We start from the raw sequence: 12877 nt of genomic DNA on the forward strand, positions 1-12877 counted from the left end.
CATGGCTGTAAGACTGTTTCTCAAAGATACAGTAAATGCAGCTGTTTTTGTAGCAATAGCTCTCTTTACACTGTGAAAGTTTTCTGGAAAGTAACATGAATTTTATTATCTGCTCACAATCAACGAACTGAAGAAAGTGAACACGGAAAATGTCTCGCAATTTATCCTCTAATTAAGCATATGCTAATACGAGAGAGAGAATGAGAGAGAGAAAGAGAGACAGAGAGGGCGGGGTGAATACAGCTACACAAAACTGAAGATAACCGTCCTTTCATATTTCCGCCATTTCATGTCACATTCTCATAACGAAATGTCCAGCGTGGTCTTCGTGACAAAGCTGGCGTAAATATTTCAACACACTCGTACATCCGCATACATAACGATATTTTTGTTACAGGTTATGCCTTATTCGGGGTTACATCAGATGCCTTATTTGGATTTGTATCAATGCTCTATTCGGGGTTACATCAGATGCCTCATATGGAGTTATAGCATATTCCTTATGCGGGGTTACATCAGATGCCTTGTTTAGATTTGTATAAATGCCTTATTCGGGGTTACATCAGATAGCTTATTTGGATTTGTATCAATGCTTTATTCGGGGTTACATCAGATGCCTTGTATGGAATTATAGCATATGCCTTATTCAGGGTTACATCAGGAGCTTTCGTTTTATAAAACCTCCAGAAAAAAGCATATTCACTAGTGGAATATTTGGATATTTAAAAACAAAGTTACTAATCGCCTAGCGAGGAAAACTATTTGCATTTTAGTCATGTGACTTCGAGTAACATGAACAGTCGAAAAATGAAAGTAGAATGTCGCTCATCCGAGCAACATTATTCATCTTATACATGCCCACATTTCTCACGATTCCACCATAAGGCCTACATGTAAAATATACGTGCTCCTGACTCGTACTACAAAAACGTCTATTACTCAGAATACTATTTATTTTCTTGCCATTGATTGCCCGCATTAGGACGTTTTTGATAAATGAAAGTTTCAAAATCAAAATAGAGAAGGTAAAATAATAAATAGGGATAAGCGAGTTAAAAAGAAAGTTTAAACATAAAATACAAAAAGTATAAATAAATTGGGATGCCGCCGTGAGTTTTGAACCCATGGCCTCTTGTTTGGCAGGCGTGACACAGAAAATACATTTGTGGATGTTTATATATATATATATATATATATATATATATATATATATATATATATATATATATATATATATATATATATATATATATATATATATTGCGTTTGTCTGATATAACTTGCTGTTAATTTGAATTTGAATTTAGACGACTTTTCCAGTAGTCCTTATCATTCAAAAGGTCCTTTTAGCACCTGTTGTATTACCTCCAGTGTAGGAAAATATTAAAACGGCTTGCAGCTTTATGATAAGTAAATTAGAATTTCCTCTGTTACAGAACATTTTTAGAAAAGTATGTTTAAGAATAAAGAAAATAAGATCTCATTTCATTAGATTTGTTTGAGTTTTAAAATAATTTTTTTAATGTTTGAAATATTTATAATTGTTACCTTTTTATGTTTCAAGATGTTAGCAGTGTTTAGCTTTTTTTATAGGATCCATTCCATCTGAAAGGACATGAAGATTATATTTCCCATGATTTTTACCAATTTGATAGTTCCCTTCCTCGTCATAAAATGATTCAGAGAGAACATGATAAGTGGCTATGTTTCTCTTCACAAACTCATCCAATTCCTTTCTATGTTGGTCAGTATGGCTCAGTCTTTCTTTTACATCTTTTAGTTATGTCGCTTGTCTCACAGCCTCCTTCTTAACAGCTTTTAGTTCCATCGCTTGTTTCACAGCCTCCTCCTTAACAGCTTTTAGTTGTCCATCGCTTGTCTTACAGCGTCTTCCTTAGCCTTAAGTTCATTTGCTTGTGTTATAACTTTTCCCTTAATATCTTTTAGTTCCAGCAGCGATCTCTCTGCATCCTCTAGTCTCATTTCCGTCATCGACACAAGCCTGGACTGCCTATGGTAGACTTGATATTCTGTTGTATTTTCCCACACTTCTGCTACTTTGTGCCATTGGACTGTAGGTGATGGATTATGTCCGGTCTTTGCTGTTTGAACTTGAATTTTGAGGACAAATAATAATGCATAAAATCTTCCACACATATTTGGCAGAATCATACGGCTACTTGGACACGATATCGTCAAAGTAACTGAGTCTCCTGTCCAGCTGAAATAGTAAGGAAACCAAAATGACACAAAAATCTAGATCTGTCTGAGTTATATCGAAATATTTTGAGGACGTGAGATTCTCCTGAACTACTGACATCTGTAAGATTACTTAGATGACACCAAAGTCATGATCTGCATGATAAAATCGAAATCTTTTGGAGACTATAATCTCTGTAACATCATAACTATTTAATAATAATAATAATAATAATAATAATAATAATGATAATAACAACAACAACCAGCTTTTAGAAAGAAGAAACGTGAAGATTAATCTCGACTAAGTGTTCGTCCGTATATACGTCTGTTCGTCGCGTTCTTTGTAAACGTAAACAACTTTTATTGCGCTTGCGATACGATAGTAAATTTGCAGCATGTTTTTAAATGTCTCTGCGATCTATGGACCACAAAGAGTACCGGGTCTAAACGATAAAAATGCATAGATTGCATTTTTAAAATTATTTTCAAAGTTATTATTACTTTGGTAAAGTTCTTAAAAGAATTTAGATATACCAAATATGCAACATAGTTTTCAGATTTTGGTCTTTCGCCACAGTCATTAACTCATGTTGTTCTGGGCAACAAATTGTAACGTTTGTAAGATTGTAAACGCAAAAAAAAAAGGTTTTGCTGTCAATGTGTTTGTGACACATAAATGATGTAGGCCAAAAGCTAGGTTTTTAACTCTCTCTTACCTTATCTCCACCCACCTCACTGTTACCCTAACGTCCACCCCCACACCGTCCGAATCATGGCTGGGATTGTATTTTTTAATGTCAATATGTACAAGACCAATAATGTATCAGTACTTGTAGGTAATATAAGAGAAAGCGTCAACACTAGTTAAATTAATATTTTCTCCCTTCATGAGGCTGTGTCGATTGCATTTAAATAGTTTCTGTATTAGCGATTTCAGTAAGAAAAAATGAATACCTTTTTTAGGCTAAAAAGTTGCCGTTTAAACTATATAAAATTATATTGATATATAATTCACTTGATATTGAATACAAACAATTTCGCATTGTGGTTCGTAACATACACTGTGTAATTCTTACTTTTAACTTTTGAGTTCTGCTTTAGCCATTTTTCATCAATACTTTCTTCTTTGCGATCATTTCACCAAGCTAACAGATTTTGCTTGGGCATTTTTTCATTATATTACTGTAGTGTTCTGCATATCGAAGATGTGAACATGTGATGTTTTTAAGACCGTTTCTTCTGTCTTTAAAACTTCAGTTTACTTCAAGTTAGTTTTAATTTTCCACGTTACCGTCAAGTTATTTTCAAGCTAATTTCAAGTTGCCTTTCAATTTATGTCAAACTTGCAAATATCTTAAAAAGTATTAATACTTATAAGCTTTCTAACGTAAGAAAGTCTTTGTTTCTAGGACAGGATCCCTCATCTTTATATATATATATATATATATATATATATATATATATATATATATATATATATATATATATATATATATATCAACAAACGTCTTTTCACTTGCACATAAAACATATTAAAAAGAAATATTTCATCTGATATTCAACTTTCTCCGACTGATAACAAAAAGATTTATTATCATTTAACAGTTTAGCTAGTAAAACTAATCCAATTAATAAAGTTGATGTCTTTAGTAGATTATTATTATAACCCACGCTATTATCCATTTTCATCACTGTGTCAATGGGTTATTAGAAAAAAGCCCTAACCACCATTGTTGAAATCTTGTGACGTTTTCATCAGTGTCATAAACTTGTTCGTTTACAATTAAATATTCATATATTTTATGTGCCTCAAACAGCATGATCGGACTCCATAATGGATTTTCTCTTGGCGAACTTAATAACTTAAAGTAGATGTCACATATGATGTATTAGTCTGATCTGGACGCACTGTTTCTTCATCTTTTAGTTTGCTGCTACACTGTAGAAAGATGTTGATCCAGCCTACTTTTTCTGCCTATAATAATTGATTGTTATCAATCGCATGGCTGGATTGTTCCACCATAGGTCATATTATTATTTATACAGATTTGTCTATTTCATAATCAGTACTGCAGATATTATTTGTAATAGGCTGCAATATTTTGATATAGCTGGATACGACGAAAAGTTTTGTACCGAGGTACAACACAGTATTTCTGAATACAACGATACCTACCACGACAGAGAGCTGGCATTCTTTTTTAAACAGAATCTTTCCATTTGTCAATAGCTGGAATAACTGTCTTACTCAGATTTATATGAGAATAACACCATATGTATATCCATTATATTATTTGCAAAGAAAATAATTAACTTAAGATAAAAGAAAATAAAACATCTCAGCTCAAAGAAGAATCGCAGTCCATCCCCTTCGAAATCCATAATCCGAACATTAAATGGTCATTTCCCAATAAAAGGTGAATTTACAATGTATATGTTAATTGTCGAATACGTTGTCATGTAAAAGCTGTAAATAAAGTGGGATAGGTTAGCTTTCACTGACACTCTGTAAAAGACACTATGGTGACACTACATAGCTTGTAGACACAAATAGAAATTGATGAAACCGAAGCCTACAATTTACTAGCTACTCTATTAATAAGATAGGCAGGGAAACTTTGAGTGGGATGCCGAAATCCGGGCAAGTTATTGATCAGAGAGGGCCAGAAGACATATTAAACACTTGCTCAACTAACGAGAAAATATTTAGTGTACTTGAGAAACGCTTGAAATTTCAAACAGAAAACAATTGCTTTTCTTAAAATCTTAGGATGACGCACAGTCTTACAAAGTAATAGATGCATTTGACACATAAACATTGGTTATTAAAGAAAGGCCAAAATTGCATGGTTTTTGTTTTGTTTATTTTATTCCAAATTGTTTGGGAAAGTTGAATATGCCGGAATATCCTTTACAACATCTCATTTGGCCTTCAGGTCATACATGTCAACTGTCAAATATGTTAGCAAAGAATTGTAAATCTAAGTATATATGTAATATTCAAAATTAATTTGTAACAAATAACTACTCTGTACCAAAAAAAATCAACAAAATATAACTCTTTGGATTATTTTGCCATGAAAATCGAAAAAAGTGATGGGGAATTTCCGCACAGTCCTTACTGACAGTTCTACGGATGTACCGGTACAGTGTAAAAGTAAATTGGTACGTTCCACCGGAAAATAATACCACGGTAAACCGGTATACCCATGATAACGGGTACCTCTTGATTTTGACTAGATGTATTAGAAACAGCGACTAAATATTTTTCTCTGACATATCCGTCAAATTAATGTAGCATACTAAAGCTATTGCAAATTAACTAAAATTTTCTTTACGTATATATTAATGTCTGTTGAATTAAATGCTGTATTATATGTTGATTATACTGAGCATTCGGACAGCAGTTTTCTATTCTGAAAGTACATGTGAAATGTATATATTAATATTTGTAATCCATCTCCATGATCAACATTCCTATAACTTGCCCCTTCTCCTGCTGCAGCACTCCCTAATGCTTAGTTTAATTGATATTGCCAAAATTTCATATCGCGTGGTGCTTTGTATCTTTGAAATGTATCATAATTAGCAAATATTAGTAGTTTTGGAAAAATCGTGCTTGTATAATACTAGTAAGCTCTTACTGTCTAATATATCTTCATCCTCGTAAACATTTTTGCTATCCTTTATGAGATGGTACGCTAAAATTGCTTGCAGAACAACGGTAAGGTATGCGTTTTTATTAAATCTGAATCCCATGATGTGTTTAAACATAATTAATCATGAATGAATTTACAGATAATTTTGGATACCTAATAAGGTTAGCGGTGGGGATACGCGCAGTCTTTTTATCCTGCTTTTGGGGATATGTAGATGAGCCGGTGGCTTTGTTATAACATACTATTCTGAGGACCGCTGGACCAGGCTTTTCTCATACAAAAAAAAAACTTTTACAATTAAGCCAAGTTTCTCTCATTAAATGTTCGACGACTAGTGAACCAGTTTTACTCATTTAAACTGGACTAGTGAACGAGTGTTCTCGCATAAAAATAACAAACAGGAGTTACGTTTAGAAAATGTTGGGGTTAGTAAGCAAGGTTTCTCTCACAAAAATTGAATGACTACCGGGACAGGAGTTTTGCTCATAAAATTGTAGGGGTTACCATGCCAGGTATCTCTCATAAAGAGTTGAGGACCACTAAGCCTGGAGTTACTTGACCAGAAGGTACGTTTCTTGTAACTTTGAGGACCAGTTGCTATGGGTATCGATCAGATGAGTCTGTAGAGCTTCTTACGCCTGAACTAGAACCGGCCTGGGTCAGTGGTCAAGGGTGAAAATTAGAATTTAAAAACAAATCAGCCAGAATCGGGCTTCACGTCTTCTTTTTTTTTTTCTTCTTTTTTTTGTGTAATACCCCAGGTCTATGGTCTATGATGAAACTTAGAGGTTCATGGTAGCTTTTGGGTAGATGTCAAGGTGGGAAGTCAAATTATCAGGTTTCCTTCCATTACATAGCCAGACTCTGATAATCATATACATTAATTATACATTATTGTATGATAATATTCTATTCAACCGATACTTACACAGCTGGATCACAATACATCATTATTACCAATATTTAATCATAAACAAATAAACAAATATGATCCAAATTTAATTTTTTGCGGAATTTTTGCTGAGAGAACAGGAATGCAAGAATTACAATTCAATTAAAAAGAAACAAACCAACTTTATATATTTCCAGTGTGTTCATCTAATTCTAACACTTTGATACATTGATTTTATTAACTGAGATTTAGATCGGGTGTACCAAGGCATCTCTGTGTAATGAAGATGGAGCGTTTTGAACGGACAAGCTAGACAAGGGATGGACAAATGATCGGAGAGAGAAACGTTTGTAAAATCCTTCCGTCATACGATAATATGATTATATAGGAATATTGTCTTTGTTTTCGTTTTAAGTAATAAGCACCAAGCCAATCCTTTTCATAAATCTCGCATCTCATACCATATCCTTTCTCAAAGGCAGGGATACTTCAGATGTAAAAAACACCAGAAGTAAAAGAAAGGATCAAAAGAGGAAAGACAAAGGAGAAAAAGAAAGAACGAAATAAACTGTCCGCATATCTCTGATACATTGACAATTGCATAAAGTGGAGAATATAAATATCAGCTTTCCTCTAATGCATTATAGATTCTTTGTGCCCATGTGCATTAACTCTTCATGCTCGTAAGTTAAAAACGGCGTATATGTATATTTTGTCAAACTGTCCTTTCCTATAAATAAAATAATCTGTCATATTATGAAAGTAAGTTAAAAATATTTGTCACCACAAGTTATTGTTGAAGCTATTTCATGACAATGTCTAAATAATCTGCTTTAGAATTACTAGTTTCATAAAACATACTTAATGCAAATGAATTACCCATACAATTACAATTATGGATGTCCTAAAAAGAACTTGTGGAGAGTGTACTTAAATATTTAAACCCGGCTGTCCCTGGATTTAAAAAAAAAAATGTTGAGCAGCGATATTCCTTCCGAATTTTAAATATATATGTGATGAGGTTTGGTACAACGCGTGCACTATGGAATTTATCAGATAATTTGATTGTCTGGCCATCTGGAGACCGATGCCGTTTTCAACCGACATCGTTGTTACTGATGTGTAAAGTACAGAATGCATTATGTGAAACTGATGTCGTAAAATTGCATCCTAGAGTATTCTTTATGTAGCGATTCTCACAAATGACTGAGTTGCATATTCTAGTCCAAGTTCTTATATATTCTAGTCCCGTTCGTAGACATTCTAGCCCCGTTCTTAGACATTCAAGTCCCGTTCGTAGACATTCTAGTCCCGTTCTTAGACATTCTAGTCCCGTTCGTAAACATTCAAGTCCCAGTTCTTACTCATTATTCGAATTTTTTTATATCCATTTTAATGTGTTAAAATTATGAACAAAATAATTTCCTGTTTTGCTTAGAATTGTCCCTATTTATTTATATTACAAAACTACTACTACTACTAATACTACTACTAATAATGATAATAATAATAAGAAGAACAGTGGTGGTTACAATTATATCATGGTGGTTCTTACTATCATCATCATCATCATCATCATCATCATTGTGACAATTGTAACTATCATCGTCATGACAATTCTAAGTATCATCACCGTCATCTTCCGTTATCATCATTTAAAAGAAAAGTCTATATTTTACACCACTAATGTTTTCAATCTGAATATGATTATGATTCTGTCAACATTTGGAATTCCCAATCCATGATGTATTTATATTACCAGTAGATGTCATACCAAAATTACAACCTGTTTATTTATTTATTTATTTATTTATTTATTTATTTATTTCTACGATTATTTACTTGTTACATGACCCCATATAATTCTAAAACTGAGATGCTTCTGAATAAATTGACGGAAACCTAGAATACCTATCAGAAAGTTTTATTCTTTTCTTAAAGTCAAAACATGCCTGTGTTTGTGTGTGTGTCGTCTTGTACTAACGCAACCAGTGTGTATATATGTGTTTTGAATGGGAGCACTGATATCAGTAAATGGATCTTTATGATAAAATATAAATACACATGGAGTCAACAACCATCATTGCCCAATCAATAGATTTTGGTTGTTGTCGGGTTTAACGCCATTTTTGAGCACAAGATAGGTTATACATGGCGGCCAGTATAACTGGTGGAGGAAGAACCCTGGAAAACCCCGGGAAGAACTACCGACCCACGAGAATCTACTGGCAAGCTTTCTTACGCATACAAAAGTTATCCGAGCCTGAGACTCGAACACACGCAGAGAGAGTTGAAATGGCAGTGATCCGGAACGGTGAGCACTTTAGACCACTTGGCCACTTGCCACCCGCCCTAATCAATAGATCGAAAGCTGTTAGTGAAATCCACAACGAATTTGAAAAGAAACATTAACGAATGTTAATTAAGAATGAAGAATTACTAAGCATACAGACAGGAAGAGACAGGAATACGTATAGATATTTTGCAAGACCGATAAATCAACCCCCCAAATATGAGATTGATGCTAATGGACGATATGTGGGTATTATGTCACCTGTTAATTAGAATGTGCAATTTTGCTGCATGCAAATCTTTCCTGAACAAGTCTGCGTACACTTTAGAAACATACCGGTAATTGGTAACATACATCTCTACGGGAAATTAAATCTGGCCACAGGACAGATTTGTTGTGCTATTCCACATAGATTTACAAATCAAGCACAGGATTTGCTCCGGAAATATAATGTACATGTCACCAAAAGAACCCTTAGGCCGACGGTAGCTCTACAGCCGCGAGAAATACCTGTAAGTGTATAAAATTTACACCAATGTATGCAGCCAAAATTGGCAGAAGAGTTTTGCAGCTTTTAATGAATATGTGATATCATCCCCTAAACCGAAAATCAATATCATCACGGGTGAGGGGTGATTTATCGGCCTAATATGTTGCAAACTATGAATATAGGCACAGATTCTTGTATATAGATAACCTGAACCAGATGTCTGTATTCGACCCTAAGAAGCAATCTATTACGGAGAAAATGTAAGAGTTGTTCAACGAATTCTACCTTGCACGTGCACAGGTTCAATGCACGTGCTGAATTACGGATTTTTGCTCGCGTGTTGAATTATTATATATCGTCAGCGCCAACGCTATTTTGTTTAGAATGGAATTGAGTTGGAAATAACATCATTGACACGTGCTGCCGAAGGTAAGTTCGAGCATTTGCTACTTCAATCGATGATCATGTTCTCTCCTTATGTTGTGATTTTACACAAGGCAGTGACATAGTTTGGTGTCATAGTATTGATACCTTTGGGATGCATGTATACATGCACTTAGACTTAATGCCCAATATTTATTTGGTGAATACTTTCTAAGAAATGTTGCGCTGTGCTTGTTAATTCCTGTAAGCAATGAATAAGTGATGTATTCCATATCATATGCATGTTAACTCTTTCTTTCATGTGGAGAAAATACATAGAAAATTTTGGCATGTATCGATACTGATAATGAATGCATACTTTTGTTAAAAAGTTCGTCAGCAACCCTATGATTTAGTTCATGAACACCTTATTGTCTGTATGGTTCATCATTGGTACGATTTATGTCATAACCATCTCAATACTTTTTTTATGAGGGATGCGATGGCCGCATTTGATATTATTTTCGTAATAAGTATATTGGGTTTACCTCTGCTGCTACTTCTGTGTATGTTGCTAAACCGTTTAAGGTTAGTAGCACTAATAAAACTGTATTTCCATTTCATCATTAATGATTTTTCCCACCTCCGATTACTGTACGTTTTATTCTCTTCGTAATATACGGAGGAAATAAATATCTCTCTCTCTCTCTCTCTCTCTCTGGAGAAGCATGCTGGTTCGTCTTACATGTTACTCCTGTCATGGCTAAACATATCCCTTGCCATCTATGATAGTGGTGGTGGCTGGATATATAGGAGCTCGTTACCAAGGAAACTGAGAGTATCGGTCAATGAATAGAGGGCTGGAGGGGTCCAACCTTTCACTATACACTACGAAGAGAGGAAGATCCGAGCAACTTCAACCTCCCTTACTTTTCGGTCAATGTTGAAATCAAAGACTACCGAATGCTAGCTAATCTTCCATTCATATACTTGTAGTTTCGTCAAGAACGGTTACAATTAACGGCTTTTCTCCAATATGTCATGAATTGAACGAAGCTGTTGTGGAAAGTGAACTTTTCTTGAATACGGCTGACTTAAGCTGGACATTTGCAGACGTAATTAGGACAAACTCACTTGGTAGGAAATACCGAGGGGTGGGGACTCGTTTCTTCCCTTGTGTTATATTGTTACAGGTTGGACCCCTTCAGCTCTCCATACTTTCCTGGTAACGAGCCCCTGGGTCTGTATCGTGCACACAAGTCAAATACGCATACCCTTTTCATCGGTTATACCATACCCTGGCATATTTGCTGAAGGTACGTTTTGTCTGCACAGAGACGAATGTTGTGTTGTGCTAAATTCAAGTGTTTTTAGAGTTTTTGTTTGTTTAATTGAATTATAGAGGTGTTCGTCTGCAATAGACATGTACCATTGGTTTATTTGCACACGGTGCAATAATTGATTACTCCTGAGGGGAGGAATGGTGCCACACCCCTCAGGCATTTATGTACTCATAGAGTACTATTTGATTGGGCCGTTAGTTCGTAGACAGTAGTGGCGTGCCCAAACGATACTAAATGTAAGGCCTAAGTCATGAGTAGGAATAGTACAAACCCACACTCGTGTATTCAGTTGCTTTTAGCTGCCCCAGATGTCAACCCAAGCAGCATGTAACGTCAGCTGCCATTGGCCAGCTATGACGTCACATTAGGACACCTGGGCTTGTGGCAAGTGGAAATCGTTCCACATCTTGCCAGTTTTGTACGAAATCCGAGCGTGGTAAAGGAGGACGATGTGCTCAGCAAGCTAGCCATGTATGTTGTGTACTTCCCGAAACGCCAGCCCGTACTTATTTCAAATCGAGTCCAGTTATACTGATGGACAATAAAAATATCAATAATGTGTAAGCCACCTCTGCAATTAGTCAAATTTTTTGAGTTATATCAATTTTGAATAAATTTTGATCGAACAAGTTAAAAAAATTTGCGTACGTACTGTACTTTTAAATTTCTAAAAAATAAACCAATCAGTTAAGTCAAAGTGACTTGTGAAAGTTAGAACCACGCATAAGTAAATAATCAGTGTAAGAAAATTTTTTTTTTCGGCAGTACCCAATAAGGTCGAATCTGGTTTAAATAAAGTATTGTCAAATACGACTTTCTATCAAATGAAAGCCGTGTATCATTAAGGCAATGGTAGGAATCTTGTTATTCTTTCTTCTTAGACTGCTATGCTGAACTGCAGATTTTTCCGGCGTTGCGGTAGCTGTCCGGTCTGGAAAGGTAGTCTCGCAGCTTTTTTCCCCAGTGCCTGGGCTAGCAGACATTTCCAGGTTTTTGCTGCCGCGCCAGTCTTCCATCGTTCCAGCTATAACTTTAAATTCGCCTACTTGTAGACATGGTTGAGGTGGTGGCTTCACTGTAGGAAATTACAAAAATCCCAGTATTAGCTGCTTCCCTCCTCTATTCTCTGTCTGTTTCGGTCGAAATTAATTCAGCAACGTTTGGTTTTGTGAACGTTGTTTTCGGCTTTAGGCAGAACAGTATAGAGTACGTTGCTCTACTGATAAAAGTGCTATGGCCACATTCTTTGTTCTGTGATCCTACATGCACGTGAGTAGTGAATGGGGCCACCATAGGGACAATGGGAATTAGCATTACAGACCCCCCCTGGGCCACTATAGGGACTATGTAAATTTAACATGGAGAAAAACCCTGGGCCACTATAGGGACAATGGAATTTAACATGGGAATAGATTTTGGGCTTGGTTAGGGACAAGGGGAATTGAACATGGGGAATAGAGTTTGGGCTTGTCTAGGGACAAGGGGAATTGAACATGGGAATAGATTTTGGGCTTGTTTAGGGACAAGGGAAATTTAACATGGGAGAAAAAAAACTACTTTAGGGACAAGGGGAATTTAACATGGGATTTTTTTTTTAAAAAAAATTTTAAAAAAAGGGGTAGGCAATGGAAAGTC

The 12877-nt window shown here is 35.3% G+C and overlaps 1 protein-coding gene across 1 annotated transcript in view; it reads left to right on the forward strand.

The window, feature by feature from the left end:
- Positions 1-9910: 9910 nt before the first annotated feature.
- Positions 9911-12877, forward strand: part of LOC149799641 (uncharacterized) — a 31958-nt gene continuing 28991 nt past the window's right edge. Inside the window, exon 1 of the mRNA XM_089958984.1 lies at positions 9911-9965. The gene's annotated coding sequence lies outside the window, so the exon portion shown is untranslated. The remainder of the gene's footprint in view (positions 9966-12877) is intronic.

Source organism: Sinohyriopsis cumingii, chromosome 5, assembly GCF_028554795.1.
Source record: "Sinohyriopsis cumingii isolate HCF-2022 chromosome 5, ASM2855479v2, whole genome shotgun sequence".
NCBI classification, from domain to species: Eukaryota; Metazoa; Mollusca; class Bivalvia; order Unionida; family Unionidae; genus Sinohyriopsis; species Sinohyriopsis cumingii.